The following is a 15,119-nucleotide window of genomic DNA, read 5'->3' as shown; positions in this document are numbered from 1 at the left end:
ATTCTCTGATCTCAGCCTCCTGAGGAGGTAAGATGAATGGCATAAGTTATTAAATTATTTCTTTTTTAAAAGATGGCTAAATGATTTCTTTAAAAAAAAACTAAGGTACATTAATTATATAAAAGTTCCACTATGTTGTGAAACACATATACATATTGTGCTTTGATAAGATTAATTCACTCCATTAAAGTTGTTCCTTCCTTCCCTGTTTGCACTCCACCCTTGTTTTCAACACTTTTCAGTGGCTTTTCTTATATCATTACCACCCATAGACATTGCATTTTAACGTTATTCTCCCCCTCCAACATTGTCACTTCCTCTCTCCATCTCATTTTTCTTACCAAAAGGGTCGTGCAATTAAAATTGTGCTTTAAATATGTGTATGTATGTATACATGTATCCCTGAGCATATACATATATTTTAGGTCTTGATTCTGTATATGTGAGAAACCACATGTCCTTCTGAATATGGTTTATTTCACCTAAGATGATGATCTCTAGTTTTGTCCATTTCCTAAACAAATGACATAATTTACTTCATATTTAGAGCTGAATAATAATCCCTTGTGTATATATATCACATTTTCGTTACCTATTCATCAGTTGAAGAGCATCTAAGTCCACAATCTGGCTTTTGTGTATAGTGCTTTAATAAACAAGGGTGTACTATCCTCACTAGATAGATCAACTAGGCAAAAACTCAACAGAGAAACTGTAGATCTAAACAACTGCATAGATCAACTAGATTTAACAGACATCTACTCACTATTTCACCCAGCAGCATCAGAATACATGTTTTTCTCAGCAGCACACAGAACATTTTTCAAAATAGACCATATTTTGGATCACAAAGCAAACTTGTCCAAATTCAGAAACATTGAAGTTGTGCTCTCAGACCACAAGGGAATAAAATTAGAACTCAACACCAAAAGCCACCAAAGAAAGTCCTGTAACACATGGAGACTGAACAACTCAGTATTGAATCACCAGTGGGTCATGGAAGAGATAGAAAGAAAATTCAAATGTTCATGATGTTCAACAAAAATGAACACACAAAATACCAGCTCCTCTGGGACACAGCAAAGGCAGTACTCAGAGGCAAGTTTATAGCTCTGAGTTCCTAAATCAACAAATTGCAGAGATCTGAAACCAACAATTTAATGAGAAATCTGAACCTCCTTGAAAAAGAGCAACAAGCTAAATGCAATCCAGTAGATGGAAAGAAATAACTAATATTAAATCAGAATGAAAGGAATTAGAATCCAAAAAGACCATAGAAAGAATCAACAAAATGAAGAGTTGGTTCTTCAACAAAACGTACAAAATTGACAGAACCTTAGAAAAGTTTATCAGAAAAAAGAAGAGAAGACATCCAAATAAACAAACTCAGAAGTGAGAATGGAAATATCATCAAGAAACAACCAAGATTCAGAACATTATAAGGGAATACTTCTCCAACGTTTATGCTAATAAGTTTGAGAACCTGGAAGAAATGGACGATTTCCTAGCAAATATCAACATGCCGAAACTAAACCAAGATGAGTTAAACCAACTTAACAGACTCATATCAAGCATTGAAATAGAAACAACAATAAGAGACCTCCCATCTAAGAAAAGTCCAGGATTGGAAGGATTTATAGTGGAATTCTACAATGCCTTCAAAGCAGAACTCACACCAATACTCCTCCAATTATTCAATGAAATTGAAAGAGAAAGTTCACTACCAAACTCATTCTATGAAGTCATCATAACCCTCATCCAAAAACCAGGCAGGGACTCATCAAAAAAGAGAACTATAGACCCATTACTTTGATGAACATCAATGCAAAACTTCTCAACAAAATTTTGGCCAATCGACTTCAACAATTCATAAAAAAATCATACATGATCAAACAGGATTCATTTCAAGGATGCAAAGCTGGTTCAATATACGCAAATCAATATAATTCATCACATCAACAGGAGCAAGGATAAGAACCACATGGTTATCTCAATAGATGCAGAAAAAGCATTTGACAAGATACAACACCCCTTTATGATGAAGGTCCTAGAAAAACTAGGAATCCATGGAACATTCCTCAATGCAAATGTACAGCCAGCATTATACTTAATGGTGAAAAACTAAAGACATTTCCTCTAAACTCAGGAACAAGGCAAGGATGTCCACTCTCTCCACTTCTTGTGAACTTATTATTAGAATACCTAGCTATAGCAAAAAGACAAGATGAAAACATATTTGAATCCATTGATCCAAATAGGGAAAGATGAAGTAAAACTCTCCCTCTTTGCAGATGACATGAACTTGTATTTAAAGAATCCTATGGACTCTTCTCCCAAATTACTAGAGCAGATTCGAAACTTTGGCAAAGTAGCAGGGTATAAAATTAACCCTGAAAAATCAATGCCTTTTCTGTATGCCAACAATGAGAAGAACACAGCTGAACTCAGGAAAGCAACTCCATTTATAATAATAAAATAAATAACAAAATAAAATAATATAACAAAATAAAATAACGAAATAAAATACCTAGGAATGTACTTAACCAAAGAAGTCTCTATAATGAAAAAGGAAATCAAAACAGAATTTAGAAAGTGGAAAAACCTCCTATGATCTTGGATTGGAAGGATTCAACATCATGAAAATGGCAATACTTCCCAAAGCTATCTACAAATTCAATGCGATACCTATCAATATTCGAACCTTGTTCTTCAAGGAAATAGAAGAGGCAATCCAAAAATTCATATGGAACAATAAAAGACCACGAATAGCAAAAACAATCCTTAACAGAAAGTAAAGTGCTGGAGGAATATCAATACTAAATTTCAAACCCTACTACAAAGCCATAATAATCAAAACAGCATGGTACTGGCACAAGAAGAGACCTCAGGATCAATCGAATAGAACTGAAGTCCCAGAAATGAACCCACATAATCTTTGACAAGGAAGCTAAAAAAATAGAATGGAAGAAAGACAGCCTCTTCAGTAAATGGTGCTGGTAAAATTGGTTAATCACTTGTAGAAAACTAAAGCTAGATCCTTATATATCATCCTGCACCAGAATCAACTCCAAATGGATCAAAGACCTTGGAGTCAAATCAGACACCCTGAAAACATTACAGGACAAAACAGGAGAAACCCTAGGTCTTTTCTTAATAGAGACCCAGAAACACAACAAATCAAAGAAAGGTTGAATAGAGGGGATTGCATGAAGTTGCAGAGCTTCTGCATGGCAAAGGACAGCTAGTAAGATCAATAGAAAGCCTACGGATTGGGAGAAGATCTTCACTAACCATATAACATACCAGAGTCTCCTATCTAAAAAACACCTAGAACTCAAACAATTAAATTACCCAACAACAAATCCTCAAAGAAACAACTGCCCAATAAATAACTGGGCTAAAGACTTGAAGAGAAACTTCTCTGAAGAGGAAATAACAATGGACACATGAAGTGCTCAACCTCTCTAGCCATAAAAGAAATGCAAATCAAAACAACACTGAGATACTACCTCAACCCAGTTAGAATGGCTATAATCAAGAACTCTATTAACAACAGATGCTGGAGGGGATGTGGACAGAAGGGAACCTTACTTCATTGTTGGTGGGAGTGTAAACTTGTTCAACCACTTTGGAAAGTAGTATGGAGGTTTCTCAAAAGACTCCACATAGAGCTCCCCTATAACCCAGCAATCCTACTTTTGGGTATTTACCTGAATGATCACAAACAAGACGATACTAAAGCTAACAGCACAACTATGTTTATTGAAGCATTATTTACCATAGCTAAGATATGGAACCAACCCAGATGCCCCTCAGTAGATGAACGGATCAAGAAAATGTGATATATATATATATATATATATATATATATATATATATATATCACCTTGTGTGTATATATATATATATATACCACATTGTGTGTGTATGTATATATATATATGTATATATATATATATATATATATACCCACACACATATATATTCATAAGCAATGGAATTCTATGCCTCTATCAGAAAGAATGACACTGCCCCATTTATTAGGAAATGGAAAAACTTGGAAAAAAATTATATTAAGTGAAGTAGGCCAGGCTCAAAGAAACATAGGTCCCATAGTTTCTTTTATTTGCAATAACCTGAAGAGGTCAGATAAGATTATGTTAAGCAAAATGAACCCCAAGATAAGGACGCAAGTGATTTTTTTCTTTCTTGCTATTGTTTGTAATGTATTCACAAGGTGATTTTTTTGTTGTTTTATGTCCCTCCCCCAAGGTATAACCCCTGTTTTCACTGTATTTCATGTTGGTATAATTTTGGGTGGGGAATGGAAAAAAGTAATTGTTTAAATAGTGATACAGATTGACCCATTGCAACAATAAGATATACAAGATGCTATGTGGAACTTTACAATTTAGGTGCGTGTGTGTGTGTGTGTGTGTGTGTGTGTGTGTGTGTGTGTGTGTGTGTGTGTGTGTGTGTAGGGGGGAGAGTGTAGGTGTGGAGATGGAAGGGAAGGGATGGTAGTGGAAAAACAAAGGAGAAGACAACAATGCTTGATAACAAATCGTTTAAATAGGGATATAGGTGGACCCATTACAACAATGAGATGTACAAGTCCTTATGTCGAAAACGAACTTTACAACTTTGGTGGAGGGGGAGGACTGGGTGGGGGGACGGAGGGAGGATGGGAAGGGATGGGAAGGGGAAACAAAGGAGGAGGCTAGGGGGAGGTAGGGAAGGGATGTGAAGGGTAAACAAAAGAGGAGGCTGCAATGCTTGATAAGAAATGTACACATTATCCTGCCCATGTAATTGTAACCCCTCTGTACAGTATGTTCACAAAAAAAATTAAATTAAATTAAAAAAATAAAATAAATAAAAAACTATTGTGGCAAGATTAAAAAAAAAAAAAAGAAATGTACCCATTACCTTGCTCATGTAACAGTAACCCCTCTGTATAGTAAATGTTATTTAAAAAAATAAAAAATAAAATTAAAAAGGTGTGCAAGTGACTCTATTGTGTCCCGAATTATAGTCCTTTGGAAATATGCACAGGAGCGGTATTGCTAGATCATCTGTTAGTTCTATTTTCAGTTTTTGTGAGGAAGCTCCATACTTGCTTACATTGTCACTTAGCTGAGTTAACCAGCTTTGTATAAGGGCAATCCCCCTTCCCCCCTAAAAAAGTTTTCCAGTAATGGTTCTTTGTATTCTTGATGAAGACCAAATACTGAGTAATGCTTGAATAAGATGAAATCTTAGTATCATTTGATTTCATTTTTTAATAATCATGGATATTTAACATCCTCATATATATATATACATATATATGCCATTTGTATCTTTTGAGATTTATCTGTTCTGTTCATCTGTTTATTTATTGACTGGTTGTTGGTTCTGTGGAATTTAAGGTTTTTGCTTAGCTCATTGCACATTCTTTTTTTTTTTTTTTTGAGTCCGATCATGGGGCCTGAACTCTGGGCCTGGGCTCTGTCCCTCAGCTCTTCAGCTCAAGGCTAGCGCTCTACCACTTGAGCCACAGTGCCACTTCCGGTTTTTTTTCTTTTTGCTTATGTGGTGCTGAGGAATCGAACCCAAGGCCTCATGCATGCAAGGCAAGCACTCTACCACTGAGCCACCTTCCCAGCCCGCTCATTGCATATTCTGGCTAATAAACTTTTGTCAGATATATAACTTGCAAAATTTCTTTCTTTTTTTTTTGCTGGTCATGGGGCCTGAACTCTGGGCCTGGGCACTGTCCCTCAGCTCTTCAGCTCAAGGCTAGCGCTCTACCACTTGAGCCACAGTGCCACTTCCGGCTTTTTTCTTTTTGCTTATGTGGTGCTGAGGAATCGAACCCAGGGCCTCATGCATGCAAGGCAAGCACCGTGCCACTCAGCCACCTTCCCAGCCCCATTTCTTCCTATTTTTATGCCATCTCTTCATTCTATCAACTGTTCTATTTACTGTGTAAAAGCATTTTCTTTTGATGAAATTTCATTTGAAATCATTGCTCTTGTTTCTGAGCTCCTAAGGAATGAATGAAGTAAGCCAGGCCCAAAGAAACATAAACCTCATGGTTTCCCTTATGCTGAAATTTTTTGACACTTAAAAGTCAGATATCTATAGATAGATTTTTTTCTGGGTATTCTAGTCTAGCAGCATGTTCTTTTTGCTTCTATGGCTCTGTAATATTCTTTGAACTTTGATATGTAATATCTTTGTGTTCACAATCACTTTGGCTGTTCAAGGTCTTCTCTGCTTCCATATGAAATTCAGAATTAAAATTTTCTACCTCTGTAAAGAATATTATTGAGATTTTGATAAGAATTGCATTGAATGCACAGATTACTTTCCTTTTTATAATCAATTTCAGTGCTTATTCTGCCCACTTATGAACATGGAAGATCTTTTCATGCTTTAGTTTATTTTCTTTCTTCACTGATTTATTAGTTTTCATTGTAGAAAATTTTCATATCTCTTTAAATATTTCCATGGCATTTTATTTTTTAGAGGCTATTATAAATGAGAATAATTTTGAGATTTCTTCCTCTACTAACTCATTGTCAGTGTACAGAAGAACTTCTATTTTAAATTGATTTTTCATCCTATTACTCTTTTGTAACTGTTTATAAAACCTCATAATTTTAGAGGGAGAAGGTCATAGTGTTTGCAAGTTAGGATAATTTGGGTTTTTCTTCTCCTATTTGAATCCTATTTATTTGTCTTGCATTATTGCTCTGGCTATGGACTCTAATACTACATTGAATAAGCACAGGGAGATTGGTCATCTTTGTTTTAGATCTTGATTTTTTTTGAGGAAATAGTTTGTTTTTCCTTATTTGATATTATGCTGACAATAGCTTTGCCATCTAGCATCTTTATTATATTGAGATATATCCTTTTTTAGTCCCAGTTTCTTCAGATAACAAACTCTTAGACCAAACAAAGCACTCTATATTAAAACATCTTATATTTCTTGCTAAGGAAAATTGTGGATATAGGCTGTGTTCTGTCCGAGTGACAAGCATCTTCCTCCAAACTTAGGCCATCAGAATTTCATATCTGTCTTCCTAAGATTGGTAGTAATACCCTCTGATCAGAGAATTCCAGCAAATTGAGATCTCAGTGTACTTCCAGCAAAATTGGTAAATGTTGATTTTTCCCCCAAATAATTCCCAGTTCATTTTAAATTCAGTTATAAGTCATTACAAATGTATCTGTTTCAAGGTATCATTATCCACATCACTTAGCACCAGGTAATAAAATATCCTGTTTGTTGGGGCTGGGAAGGTGGCTCAGTGGTAGAGTGCTTGCCTTGAGCTGAAAAGCTGAGGGACAGTGCTCAGGCTCAGAGTTTAGGCCCCACGACCAGACCCAAATAAATACATACATAAATAAATGAATATCCTATTTGCTAGTTTTAGAATTTTCCAGCTCTAGATTTTTTTGAATTGCTTAGGAATCTATTGACATACTTTTTAAATGAATAGTCAATTCCATTGATAACATATTTTTATGACTTTTTAAAATTTCTTTAGTAGTTAGACTAAATTTCAGGGACCAAAATCACCATTCAGAACTCTCTGAGTCTACTTAGGTGTGTATTTACATGTTAAAAGAACATCAAAACTTTTATAAGTCATAAGTCATGTAAATAGTTAGGAAACTATAGCTTCCAGTTGTTTTTGTTTTTCTTTTTTTCAATGCAAGCTATTTCTCAACCATTTTGTAACAATTAGACTAGAAATGCTATATGATTCTTAAATGTACCAAACATAGTCTATCTAAAAGAAAACAGGCTGTATAGACACATGCATGAACCACACAAACTTGTATACATGCCTGCACAAGTATTCACACATGCAATAAAATGTATGCAAACAGAAGTTTTCTCTTTGCATTTCTCAAAAACGCACGTAAATAGCATGCTTGGATTGATGTAAAATTGTATTTGAGGGTGATACATAAGAGCCAGCTGACAGTGAAATTTCATCATCTATTCCACTCTGACTAGGGCTTGGACCTGTCAAACAAGTTAGTAAAGATAGGACTTAATAATTTTCTGACCAGTAGAAACAGATCATTTACCGTGAATGCATCTTTTTCCTTGTTCTATTTCTCCCTTGGAAAATCACATGGTTATATCTGCCCTGTTATTTCTATCTGGCAACTGCATTGAGCCTGAACCTGGTCTATCTTAAAGAACTAGACATACTTAGATAAATGCTGCTAAGGGCTGTCTCTATTCATGACTGAGAGTCTTAGATGCTTGCATGTTCTCCTCTGTTCATGTGTTGCTAAAGAGAGCACAATTACTTTGTAGCAATGGAACGTTGGACCTCTTTAAGGGATAGGATCTTCCCCATCACTTTTGAGAACAATAGCACTGAAGGTCTATTAAGTGCAGTGGAAATTGCATGGCATCCTCACCATCACTGTGGTGTTATTCATTTAAGACTTGAGGTGATTTCTCACATGTTGAGATGCATTCAAATACATTGAGCACCAGGCTCGGGACACAACCTATCACATCACTTCCGTAATTATCATAACAACCTCATGAGATGGCTATAATCCCATTTTACAACTTAGAAATTACCTCGCTGGCAAATACAAAAGTGTAAAATCAGATGTAGGTCTCCATCCTAGTTCACCAGTTATGGGCCCCTGCCAAATTTGCCTTCTTGGAATCATTGATTAAAATGTAAATACACCTGGGACTTACAGTCTTAGAAGCTAATACCTTAGTTATTAATCCTGCATTAGAAGAGATTAGTTGACAACTCAGTGAGAGTAAGAATTGAGCTCTGAAGTTGTGCTGGAGGGCTGGTTTTGATGGCAAAATGGCAGAGTATCAACTACTTATTTCACAGCTTTGCTTTGAGCTGTCACTATTCTGTTTACCTCTCAGCTATATGGCAGTCTGACAGATGGCAAGCCCAATGCCAGATAAGAGCTAAGCCTGTCATTATCAGGGAAAAAAAGGAGCCCATTGCTAATCCACCCCTCCCATGAGAGCCCTATCCAGAAGTAGGTTTGTCCAGAAATTCTCAAAGAAGGCCCATTTTCTGGTGAACAGAACAAGCCTTCTTCAGGCAGCCCTAACTGCTTTGTGGCCTCTATGATGATAATATATTTATGCCTAATCCATAATTAACTGGGAAGAGCATAATATTAATTATTTTGCTCAATTGTTAATCAGTGGGGTGTTTCCCTCCCACATCTCTCTCCTTGCACACTAACCTGTCAGACTCGTAATTGTTGCATGAACAGGTTTGGGTAAAAAGTCTCCAAGGAGGACCAATTCTCTTGTTCCATTAGTGAGAACACATATAGATCATTTTCAGCACTAATCTAGGGCTAAAATCAATTATGTCTCTTGTATTTAAAAATTAAATTGACTCACCATGGGAGTAGGATGAAGGAAAAATACATTCCTCCTATTATGTGTAATTACAATTGTAAAACATTTTCCTTCGGAATGTAATTGCTGCCTGCAGAGGCTGAAGCTGGTGAGCATGAAGTGATTAGTGGAAATTCTGGACTTTTTCTCAGATTTTTCTTTGGGCTTTTGTTTTGGCCCTTCCTCAGAACTCTTTCTTACTCTTTATTTTATTGCTGTTACAAAACTGTGAGGCTCTCTACGACTTTTCAACTTTCAAATAATCTTAAATGTAGTGTAGAAAGTAGGGACCAAAAGCCAAGGAAGAAAAGAAAAGAGCTAATTATGTCTGTAATCTATACGATGAAAATTTCAATTTTATGAGTATTTATGCAGTGTTCAGAGTTTGGTCAGATCTGAGCTATACTGGGGAAAACTCATACAAAAATGAATCATTATCCAGGCCCTTGTTTTGATGAATGACACCGGTATATGTTATAGGATCAATAAGCAGGGTGCTTTTTTTTTAATGTAAGCTATGATTACTTGGCTAGGATAGACATTGCAGTGCTTATGTAGCTAGTAAGTTAGAGGATCACTGAACGGATGGGGAATCTTTGCTAAGATTCAGTTGCTGATTTGCCTTATTTCCTTCCACTGAAATACTGTCATTTCTTATAACTAAATGATCTCATTTTTAGGAGTATTTTGACTACAAAAAGTAGTATCCAGTTTTTCTAGATAACTTACACATGAGGGTTATTGGTTCAGATGCTAGCAGCTGGTAAAATGTGTTCAGATTTTAAAAAAACAACAACTAATTTTCAAGGATAAACATATCCTAAATATTTCAGGGGATGTGTTTATATTAAAATGTATTCAGTGTTGATATGGCATTCAAGTTTACTTGGGAATTCTGATTTTTGTTTGCTGTATCTGTCAAACTTACTTACACGAATGGATCCATTTATTATTAGAATATGAGGTATCTCCAGGAACTCAAAAGAGGAGAGTGATAGCTTGACCTCAGAAACAGATTAAAAAAGTAACCTAGGTCACAGGTTTTTCTTCTTCTATCTCTCAGCTATTTTTTTAATTTATCTGCCTTATTCTTTGCTTTTTATTCAAGAAATCTTCCTATGTTCACTAATGCATACTGTAGGATCTACAAATAGTCACTAATTTCCTCCTTTAGAAATGTTTTCATCTGAGCTGAGACTGAGAATGAAAAATTAAGGAAAAAAGCCTTTTTTTCTCCACATATATTTTTATTGTAAAAATACTGTACAGAGGGGTTACAGTTACACGAGTAGGATAAATGAGTACATTTCCTACCAAGCATGGTTACCTCCTCCTTTGTTTTCCCCCTACCATCCCTTCCCTCCCACCTCCACAACTCCTCCCCTTCCCCAGAAATTGTAAGGTTCATATTCAACATAGTGTATTGTACATCTCATTGTTACAGTGGGTACACCTGTATCCTTATTTAAGCATTTTTTAATATCCCTTCCCCTCTCCAAATTATAAAAATGTATATACAATATGCAGGACACTGGAATCAGATAGAGTGAAAACAGGGTTATTCCATGGGGGAATAACATACAAGAAAAACAAGAGAATCACATAGTGTGTTATATGTATGTTAAAATCAAAAACAAGAAAGAAAACTCCACTTGTGTCCCTTTCTTGGGGTTCATTTTGCTTAACATCATTTTATATGGTCATATGTACATAGCTTTTGACCATTTTTGTTTGTCCTAGACATGTACTAGTCATTGCAAATAAGGGAAACCATGGGACCTATGTTTCTTTGGGCCTGGCTTACTTCACTTAATATAATTTTTTCCAAGGCTTTCCATTTCTTAACAAATGGGGTGTTGTCATTCTTTCTGATGGAGGCATAGAATTCCATTGTGTGTGTGTGTGTGTGTGTGTGTGTGTGTGTGTGTGTGTGTGTGTGTATCACATTTTCTAGACCCATTTATCTACTGAGGGGCATATGGGTGGTTCCATATCTTAGCTATGGTGAATAATGCTGTGATAAACATGGTAGTGCTGGTAGCTTTGGTATGACCTTGTTTGTTATCATTTGGGTAAATGCCCAATAGAGGGATTGCTGTGTCATAGAGGAGCTCTATGTGGAGTCCTTTGAGGAACCTCCATACAGCTGAAGAAAGCCTTTTAAAAAAATTAGCTCATGGTTTTAGAAGTACAAGACCAAGATATTAGCAACAAATTAATTTCTAACAAGAGTTGTGTGCTGGTACATGCATAGTAGAAAAATCAAACAGGGTAACAGACATACGTGGAAATCATAGAGGGGATAAAGGAAGCAGTTTATTTCACAACAATTTCCTCACATAATTGCTAACCTATTCTCAAAAGAATTGATCAAGTTTATCAAGAAATGAACAAATTCTTTTGAACAACCTAATTATGCGTTAAAGGCTTCTTTGCCCCTTACTACTGTTACTTTGGGGAATATGACTTATGTTCATACATGAGCCTTGGAGGAGCTAGACCATATCCAAACCATAACATAGAGATTAGCCACACAGGACTATTTATTTAGTCCTGATTCCAAATTTCTGGGGAAAAATATTGATCATCCCACTTTTTGTATTTAACCAACTGAGAAACTAATGAAGTATGATAAACATCACAGTCCCACTTTGTAAATATAACTACTCTTGGGAAACCATGTATAAATTCTCAGAAAAGTAGGTTTTGCTGGGTGCTGGTGGCTCACGCCTGTAATCCTATCTACTCAGGAGGCTGAGATCTGAAGGTACCGGTTCAAAGCCAGTCCAGGCAGGAAAGTCTGTGAGATTCTTATCTCCAATAATCCACTAGAAAACCGGAAGTGGCACTGTGGCTCAAGCAGTAGAGTGCTTACCTTGAGCTGAAGAGCACAGGGACAGCGCCCAAGCCCATAGTTCAAGTCCCCCCCAAAAAAGAAAGAAAAGTAGGTTTTGTAGAGATATGGTCAGAAAATAATTTGATGTACATTCTGATATGAAAAATCTTATTTTGGATTCACACTTGCTGCAATGATCTATATGAAATTATTTGTTATTCTAAAATAACCTGAGTTAAAATTCCCTGTCTTCAGTCTCCTGTCCAATTCTCTCCTCTCTGACTACTATTTTAAATTCATTCTCTTTTTCATCTAATCAGTCATAATATCTTTTAAATGTATTTATTATGTATACCATATGATTATAGAATTCTACTTCTACCTTTACCAATCATTTATAAATGAACTAGCTAGTCCATTGAGTCTTATAATATTTCTTCAATATTTGGAATCATTATTTCAAAAAATACTACATATTAATTAGTTTATAATTAGGCTTAAAAATCATTGTGCACACATTACTATTTTTTCTATTCAAAATTAAGACATCAATAACAGACAGTAGGACAGTGAGTGGAGAAGGTCCTGGCTTGAAGACTTGGCTTAAAGTCTTGGGATGAGCTTTTGACCTCCTATTTTCTATGTAACCTCGTAGAGATCCTATTGTCTCCTATTCTTGTCACCTCATTTGTGCTCTTCCAATGGTGATAACTATTATTATAAACAATCTAAGCTTGAACTGAATGCCTCGAATTTCTCAATTATCTTTTGCCTGAGAATTCCTTAGATTCTTCTTCCTGATAAAACTAATTTAATTAAAGAATTCTAAATGCAACCACTTTGGAAAGCAGTTTGGAGATACCTCAGAAAGCTAAGTTGAGATCTTCCCTATGACCCAGCCGTACCATTCACTCCTAGGCCTCTACCCTGAACAACAGGAACCAGTATACAAAGACACATGCACCTCCATGTTTATTGCAGCACTGTTCACAATAGCCAAGATTTGGAAACAACCCAGTTGCCCCAATGCTGATGAGTGAATCCAAAAATTGTGGTACCCGTATACAATGGAATATTATACAGCCATTAGAAAGACAAAATAATGGCATTTGCAGGGAAATAGATGGAACTAAAGCAGTTATTTTGAGCAAAGTAAGCCAAGAACAAAGAGACAAACAGCATATGGTCTCCCTGATATGTGGATACTAAATCCAAAATGCAAGAAGATATGACAAAGTAAACAGGACTCAAGAAACAAAGGGCAGCCACCACTTGTATCATTGCTAAATGACTCCATGTTCTTGACAATATATATGGTAGATATATGCATGCAACAGAAGGAAGCCAGGAGGAGGAACAGAATAAGTGGGAAATGGAACATACAACAAAGGGGCCCATCAGCTGCACTGGACATAAAAGAAAAAGAACTAAGCAACCCAAAGACAGCAATGGGAAGGGAGGAATGAGAGGGAAAGAGGGAACAGCTTATGCTTAGGAAAAGGAAAGAAATGTAATCAGCAGATGATGTGGAAGAAATAATTTGTATCAAAGCTCATAGAATTCACAACTATAGACCATCATAATGACAATTTGCCTTGTGAAGGTTAGTATGTATTTGTGACTTTAACTAAGAATCACTATTCCACAATACTGTGAAATATGTGAAATTTATGTAATCACCTAACCTCGGTTAAAAAAAAATAGTGAGAAAAGGGATGGGTTAGGAGCGATGGTGACAGTGTTGTCAGACACCTTGTACTCATATGCTGTGTTGTAGAACGGGGACTTCAAGATGTAATAATAAAAATGTAAAAAAAGAATTCTAAATAGAACACAGGCATTTGTTAACTCTGTGTTTTTGAATATTATGCACACCCTACCTGAAATATTCTTTACACCCTTTTTCCCTTATTGTAGAATTTCCTATTGGTGTTGCTTATCTAAATGTCTGTATTTCCTACAAAAAAAATCAGTCTTAACTCTTGGCAACAGTTCTTTAAATGTTTTTGTAGCTATGGTGTCCTATCATGTACTTCAATAAATCTCTAATTATTCTATTAGTAGCTTTTAAAACATTTATTCTAATTTCATTAACTATATTTCAAGCTCTAGCACAGAAGAGGCTGTGGTTTCTACTAATTACTTGCCTAATTAATTAGTATAACATCATTTAATACAGTTGATTAGATTAAAACCACAAGTTAATAGTTTCAAAATAGTTTAAACTGCCCTTTCTGGAAATAAAGTAGAAAATGAGATCATTTAGTAATTTGAAAGATTTTTTCAATCAGGCTTAACACAGAGTCTCTACTCATAAATTTATAGCATCAAAGGATTGTCATCATACAAAGAAATTATTGAGGGTTTTGAACATTCTGAAGTGAGAAGTCTATCTGAGTCACAATCCAGAAATTGTGCTTTGTTGATTCTTTTATTTTCTTAATACATTTTATTGATAACAATGGATCTAATTCCCACAGATTTTATAATTATAACGTTCATCTTTTGATGGTTCATTTTGACTCTGTTTATAAAACCAATTTCAGTGACCTTTCAAGACAGAATGTCAGACCATCAGTGAATGAAGGGAAGAAGTAGGTTATTTGGAGTTCCCTTTACCTCACATTGTAAGATACTTTATGAGGATGCTTCAAGGATTGAGATAAATGAGAAAAAAGTATTCTGATCTAAAAAGAAAGTCTGCCATATGCTGTCAATAAAACCTTTCTTGCAATGAAATTAGATCACCAGCATATTTATTGTGCTTGAAAAACTAGTGACAATGTGGTTTGTCTTTAAGACCTCTTCCATTAATCATGGAGGCATAGTTTCTTTGTAATAACAAATAAATAAGTACCTATTGTTAATAAAGTAGAT

The sequence above is a fragment of the Dipodomys spectabilis genome, unplaced genomic scaffold, assembly GCF_019054845.1.
Source record: "Dipodomys spectabilis isolate Male_0828 unplaced genomic scaffold, ASM1905484v1 ptg000024l, whole genome shotgun sequence".
NCBI classification, from domain to species: domain Eukaryota; kingdom Metazoa; phylum Chordata; class Mammalia; order Rodentia; family Heteromyidae; genus Dipodomys; species Dipodomys spectabilis.
The sequence above is the reverse complement of the archived record's forward strand: the minus strand, read 5'-3'. Positions refer to the sequence as shown.